The sequence below is a fragment of the Colobus angolensis genome, unplaced genomic scaffold (assembly GCF_000951035.1).
Source record: "Colobus angolensis palliatus isolate OR3802 unplaced genomic scaffold, Cang.pa_1.0 Scaffold284, whole genome shotgun sequence".
NCBI lineage: Eukaryota > Metazoa > Chordata > Mammalia > Primates > Cercopithecidae > Colobus > Colobus angolensis.
In genome coordinates, this window is record NW_012116088.1 from 2,270,876 (window position 1) to 2,278,143 (window position 7,268).

At 43.7% G+C, this 7,268-nt stretch overlaps 1 pseudogene; it reads left to right on the top strand.

The window, feature by feature from the left end:
- The first annotated feature begins 1,315 nt into the window (after positions 1 to 1,315).
- Positions 1,316 to 1,950, top strand: LOC105516566 (annotated as a pseudogene).
- Positions 1,951 to 7,268: the final 5,318 nt, after the last annotated feature.

A 7,268-nucleotide genomic window follows, 5' to 3' on the forward strand; every position in this document is an offset into this window, starting at 1 on the left:
GGGAGGCAGAGGTTGCAGGGAGGTGGAGGTTGCAGTGAGCCAAGATCACGCCACTGCACTCCAGCCTGGGCAACAGAGCAAGACTCCGTCTCAAAAAAAAAAAAATTACTGATTTACAGAAGGTTGGAAAGAAAGTACAGAGAGATTCCACTTACTCTTCACTGGTTTTCCCCAGTGGTTACTTCTACATCTAGCTAATTTGTGTAATATCAAAACTAGGGAAGGTGCATTGGTCTAAGGTGTTGATACAGTTAAATGTTCTTTTATCATTTGTGTAGATTTTTGTAATCACCACTGGCGTCAAGATACCAACCTATTCCATCACCACAAAGATCCTTCTTGAGCTAGCCCTTTATAGTCATACTTACTGCCTCACATCCCTAACCCTTGGCAACCTCAAATTTGTTCTCTAGCTCTATAATTGTATTATCTCTAGAATGCTATATAAGTGGAATCGTAACATATGTGAACTTGTTTGAATCTTGCACTATTGCCCAGGCTGGAGTGCAGTGGTGTGATCTCTACTCACTGCAACCTCCGTCTCCCAGGTTCAATTGATTCTCCTGCCTCAGCCTCCCAAGTAGCTGGGATGTAGTGAACTTTTGAGATTGACTTTTTCACCCAGCATTTGCTCTTGAGATCCATTCAAGCTGTCATGTATACCAGTAGTTCATTCCTTTTTATTGCAGAGTATTATTCCATGGAATGGATGTATTACAGTTTTGTTTTGTTTTATTTTTCTGTCATTCACCTATTGAAGGACATTTTGGTTGCTTCCAGTTTTTGGTAATTCCCAATAAAGCTGCTATGAACATTTGTGTACAAGCTTTCATGTGGAAATAAGTTTTCATTTTTCTGGGATAAATGCCCAGGAGTATAAATGCTGGGTCATATGATGTACATTTGTACATTTAGTTCCTTCCTTCCTTCCTTTCTTTCTTTCCTTCTTTCGAGATAGAGTCTTGCTCTGTCACCCGGGCTGGAGTGTAGTAGCTCAATCTTGGCTTACTGCAACATCCGCCTCCTAGCCTCGAGCAATTATCCTGCCTCAGCCTCCTGAGTAACTGGGATTACAGGTGCATGCCACCACTTCGGGCTAGTTTTTGTATTTTTAGGAGACGGAATTTCACCATGTTGGCCAGGCTGGTCTTGAACTCCTGGCCTGAAGTGATCTGCCCGCCTGGGCCTCCCAAGGTGCTGAGATTACTGGTGTGAGCCACCACACCCAGCCCCATTTAGTTGTTGAAAAATAAACTGTTGCCTACTTGCTGGCTGTCTTTCTGCCACCATCCTGGTCTCATGTTCCCTGCACTAAATGCCTGGTGAAGCCACAGATACCATTCCTACTACAGAGCAGGAGTTGCCACAGCCCCAGGTGGAGACCAGGTCTGGAACAGAACCTGACAGTGATAAATCAGTACTGGAGCTCGAGGAACAGGATTCCACAGAGACACCACACAAACAGCCCAACTGGCAGCAGTAGCTGAAATCAATCAGTGTCAATCAGTAAAGCAAAACAGAGTTAGAGTGAAAAGAAGGCATGTAAGGCTATATCCAAACTCGGTCTTCCATAGATTACAGGGGTTACTCCAGTCACTACTGGAAATCTAAGAATATCTTCTTTGTCATCACAAAACCAGATGTCTACAAGAACCCTGCTTCAGATACCTACGTAGTTTTGGGGGAAACGAAGATCAAGGATTTATCTTAACAAGCATGGTTAGCACCTGCCGAGACACAGCGTGAGCTGCCTCAAACATTCAAGAAAACACATAGACTCCAACTGTACAAGAGGAGACTGGAGAGGAACAGGTTGATGACACAGGTGTGGAAGTTAAGGACGTAGTATTGGTCATGTCACAAGCAAATGTGTTGAGAGCAAAGGCAGTGGGAGCCCTGAAGAACAACAGTAATGATATTGTAACAGCTATTATGGAATTAACAATGTGACCACCTGAAAATGACTTTTTTTCTGTGTTTCAAAAGAATAACTGCAACTTGGTTTGAAATTTGTACCTGTTTCTATCCTAAGTAAAATTATGGCTTCTTGTTGGAAAAATATTAGAATAAAATAAACATTCAAATTACGCAAAGTCCCACAATCACTGCACTCCCAGCCCAGGCGATTATTAATGGCTAACCACTTGCCTTTTAACGAATTTCATTGGCTGGGTGCGGTGGCTCACGCCTGTAATCCCAGCACTTTGGGAGGTCGAAGTGGGCAGATCACGAGGTCAGGAGATCGAGACTATCCTGACTAACACGGTGAAACCCCGTCTCTACTAAAGATACAAAAAATTAGCCGGGCGTGGTGGCGGGGGCCTGTAGTCCCAGCTACTCAGGAGGCTGAGGCAGGAGAATGGCGTGAACCCGGGAGGCCGAGCTTGCAGTGAGCCAAGATGGCGCCACTGCACTCCAGCCTGGGCGACAGAGTGAGACTTTGACTCAAAAGAAAAAAAGAATAATTTCTTGGTATTCTTCTGCTTCCAGAATAAAGGAGACTAATCATCTTTTCTCTTATTCCCACCTCTATCAGGTCTGGGATCTTCCTTTAATACTACCCTGGGCCAAGAGTAGTGGCTCACGCCTGTAATCCCAGCATTTTGGGAAACAGAGGCAGTAGTATCACTTGAGCCCAGGACTTGGAGACCAGCCTGGACAACATAGTGAGACTCCTGTCTACACAAAAAATACAAAAATTAGCTGAGTGTGGTGGCACAAGCCCATAGTTGAGGTGAGCGGCGATGGCACCACTGTACTCCAGCCTGGGTGACAGAAGGAGATTTTGTCTCAAAATTAAAAAGAATAATCTGCTGTCCCTGAAATGTAAGTGATGTAAGTGACTGTCCTGAGAAATGCTGGTGCCTTTTTTTTTTTTAACTGCCAAGATCCTTTGTAAATGGGAACTCTTGTTTTCTTGTTTAGCAGTTTGCTCATCGATATGTACTTTCAGAGACAAACTGTTCTCAGTATTGAGGATTAGAATAAACTCCTTTCTCCAATAAAAGATCACTGACTGAAAAAAAAAACCCAAATAGATCATTACAGTTATCAGTATATCAAATGTATGCTTGCCATGATTTTTCATATGACAAAGTGATTTTTCTTTTTTGGTAAAATTATTTAATTCTAATTTGGTCCTCACTATTGGAGTTACATTTAAGTTCTTAACCATTCTGGTGCCGTATATTTTCTTCCTTCCTTCCTTCCTTCCTTCCTTCCTTCCTTCCTTTCCCTTCCTTCCTTCCTTCCTTCCTTCCTTTCTTTCTTTCTTTCTCTCTTTCTTTTTTTTTCATCCCCATGAACACCAAGGAAGCTCTGTATATTTTCTGTGACAACACCCTCAAACTTATCTACCTTGGCAGCTCGCAAATGCCAACTCTAAACCATCAACTGGGGAACTCCAAACACACATAGCACACACACACACTCCTCTCTCACTCTCTCTTTCTCTCTCTTTCTGGAGTCTACCTTCCTTCCTTCCTCTCCTCCCTTCCCCAAGAGATTCTGATTCACTTTTAAAAAGCTCACCAGGTAATTCTGACCATCAGCCAGGTTTGGAAACTATTGAGATAATTCTTTATATCTGTGTCTGTCTATCTACCCATCCTGCTTTCCTTATTCCAGAAGAGATTTAAGGTGTTGACTTAATTAAGTACAGTAATTTGGGAAACCATTTAAGAAAATAAAATATCAACAGTGGGTTTAATCTTTATCTTCTTTCTCATGATTTTGTATTTTTTCCAAGTTTTTAAAATATTACAATGATAATTTTTAAAATGAGTAAAACTTTATAGATACAAAATTGAGTTTGGGCAGGGTGTGTTGGCTCCCGCTTCTAATCCCAGCACTTTGAGAGGCCAAAGCAGGCAGATCACTTTAGCTCAGGAGCTCAAGACCAGCCTGGCCAACATGGCAAAACCCCATCTCTACAAAAAATACAAAAATTATTCAGGTGTGGTGGTGCATGCCTGTGGTCCCAGCGACTCGAGAGACTGAGGTGGTAGGATTGCTTGAGCCCAGGAAGTGGAGGTTGCAGTGAACTGAGATCGTGCCACTGCACTCCACCGCATTCCACCTGGGGTGAGAAGTGAGACCCTGCCTCAAAAGTAAATAAATAAATAAGTCCAGTCACTTGTCAGAGTTGCTGGGCCTGTGTATTATACTATTTTATACTTCATGAGTTATTAATCAAGTATGGTAATTTGATTTTTACAACCCTGCGTTGCCACAGAGGACCAGAGAGAAAACCTTTATGGCTGTGACCTTATAGGTTACTGGTAGGATGTAAGATCTCTAAAGTTTTTTTTGTTTGTTTGTTTGTTTTGATGGAGTCTCGCTCTGTTGCCCAGGCTGAAGTGCAGTGGCGCGATCTCGGCTCACTGCAAGCTCCGCCTCCCGGGTTCACGCCATTCTCCTGCCTCAGCCTCCTGAGTAGCTGGGACTACAGGTGCCCGCCACCACGCCCGGCTAATTTTTTGTATATTTGGTAGAGACGAGGTTTCACTGTGTTAGCCAGGATGGTCACGATCTTCTGAACTCGTGATCCGCCTGCCTCGGCCTCCCAAAGTGCTGGGATTACAGGCGTGAGCCACCGCGCGCGGTCAAGACGTCTAAAGTTCTAACAGTTTCTGTTTCCTAGGGCCCTGCAACACCCCCATGAGAAATAGCCCTCGTTATACTTAGCAACGTTGTCTAAAATATTGAAAGGTATTTCCTTATTCAATTGGAACTTGAAACTGCAAGCATAGTGGAATCACAGAGTGACTCTAAGCTGAAAGAATCATTCAAGATTCCTTGACCCAATCAGCAGCCCCACACCCGCTAGGACATGAGTTTATATGGTCAATAGATTGCTTCCCCCTAGTGGCAAAAGGTGGTCATGCCACTTCCATTTTTAGACGTGTTTAACCTTAGAATCACGGTTTAGAAATTATTTTGCACCATGGATTGCTTTGATATGATTATTAAAACATATACCGTGTGATAGTGTTATATAGTATCCATGGTAAAACTATTAGCTAATGCATTTAACAATCACAGCAACAATACCTAAGGCGGTCAACGCTCATTACTTCTCTAATTTCTTTCTGATTTACTTATGAAACAATTTATCCCTGATTTATAATATTCCTCCTAAGTCTTAAAGAAATGAATGTAATTGTGTAGTTATAAATAAGCTCTTTTCAGAGCAGACAGCATTATAAGCCAGTGTGATTAAGATTCCAGAAATGGCAAATTGCCACCAAATAGTTATAGCCTTTGGTAACAAACAGAACAAAAGAAAAAAGAAAACAATTGGCCCTTTTAACTACCAGATCCAGGATTTGATAAAATGATCATGCCCAGAACGAAGTCTGTCATTTTGAGGCAAATTGTTCTTAAAACCTCAACTGAACTCAGCAAAGCTTTAAAATCTTTTGGTGTCCCAGAGCAGCTTATATATAATTATAATTTATTTTTTTTTAAATGCTGCCTTATTCAGTTTTCAGGGAATTTTTACATACACGGTATTATTATCATTTGCCCCTTCAGCTACTCTCCTTGGTAAACAGGAAAGGTATTAGTGTACTTTTTTTTTTCTTTTTGTTGAGATGGAGTGCTGTTGCACAATTTTGGCTCACTGCAACCTCTGCCTCCTGGGTTCACGTGACTCTCCTGCCTCAGCTTCCCCAGTAGCTGGGATTACAGACATGCACCACCACCCCTGGCTACTTTTTTATTTTTAGTGGAGACACGGTTTTGCCATGTTGACCAGGCTGGCCTCAAACTCCTGCCCTCAAGTAATCCGCCCATCTCAGCCTCCCAAACTGTTGGTATTACAAGCGTGAGCCACCACGCCCGGCCAGTATATATACTTTTTTTATGGTTGAAGAAACTGAGGCTCAGAGATATCACACAGCAATAGGGTCCCAGAAATGGGACAAAAATCATAGTTGTTTCACTCTTCTTGAAATGCTTCAGACTTTTACATCCAACTGTCTGCTATGCATTTTTACTGGGATGTCTCATCCACAGGCTCTGAGCTCCAACTCATCCCTGGATCCTGTTACAGGCAGTGACACTGCCTTCTACTCAATCATCAAACAAGAACTCTGGGAGGTCTCCCTGATCCTTTCTCCTCTATCCTCTCGTGCAACTGATGTCTTGCTGATTTTCCTGACCCTCCTCCACTTCCTATTGTACCCTTGTATTAGTGTGCTAGGTCTGCCACAGACTGAGTGGCTTCAACAACAGAAATTTATTTCGTTACAATTCTTGGAGAAGTCCAAGATCAAGATGTCAGAAAGGTTGGTTTCTTCTGAGGATGCTCTTCTTGGCTTGTAGATGGCCGTTGTGTTAGTCTATTTTACGTTGCTATAAATGAATACCCGAGGCTGGGTAATTTACAAAGAAAAGAGGTTTATTTTAGCTTGCAATTCTGCAGACAGAATGTTGCAAAATCTTATACTATGCTTCTGTTTAAGAAGCATAGTAGACCAGGGCACAGTGGCTCATGCCTGTGATCCTAGCACTTTGGGAGGCCAAGATGGGTGGATCACTTGAGGTCCAGAGTTCGAGACCAGCCTGGGCAGCGTGGGGAAACTTCATCTCTACTAAAAATACAAAAATTAGCTGAGTGGGCCGGGCACGATGGCTCAAGCCTGTAATCCCAGCACTGTGGGAGGCCGAGATGGGCGGATCACAAGGTCAGGAGATCGAGACCATCCTGGCTAACACGGTGAAACCCCATCTCTACTAAAAAATACAAAAAACTAGCCGGGCAAGGTGGCGGGCGCCTGTAGTCCCAGCTACTGGGGAGGCTGAGGCAGGAGAATGGCGTGAACCCGGGAGGCGGAGCTTGCAGTGAGCTGAGATCCAGCCACTGCACTCCAGCCTGGGCAACAGAGCAAGACTCCATCTCAAAAAAGCATAGTGCTAGCCTCTGCTTCAGGTGAGGCCTCAGGAAGTTTTGTTTGTTTGTTTGTTTGTTTGTTTGGAGACAGAGTCTTGCTCTTTTGCCAGGCTGGAGTGCAGTGGCATGATCTCAGCTCACTGCAACCTCTGCCTCCCAGGTTCCAGCGATTCCCCTGCCTCAGCCTCCCGAGTAGCTGGGATTACAGGCACATGTCACTACACCTGGCTAATTTTTTATATTTTAGTAGAGACAGGGTTTCACCACGTTAGCTAAGATGGTCTCGATCTCCTGACCTGGTGATCTGCCCACCTCGGCCTCCCAGAGGGCTGGGATTACAGGCTTGAGCCACCATGCCCGGCCTGGAAGTTTT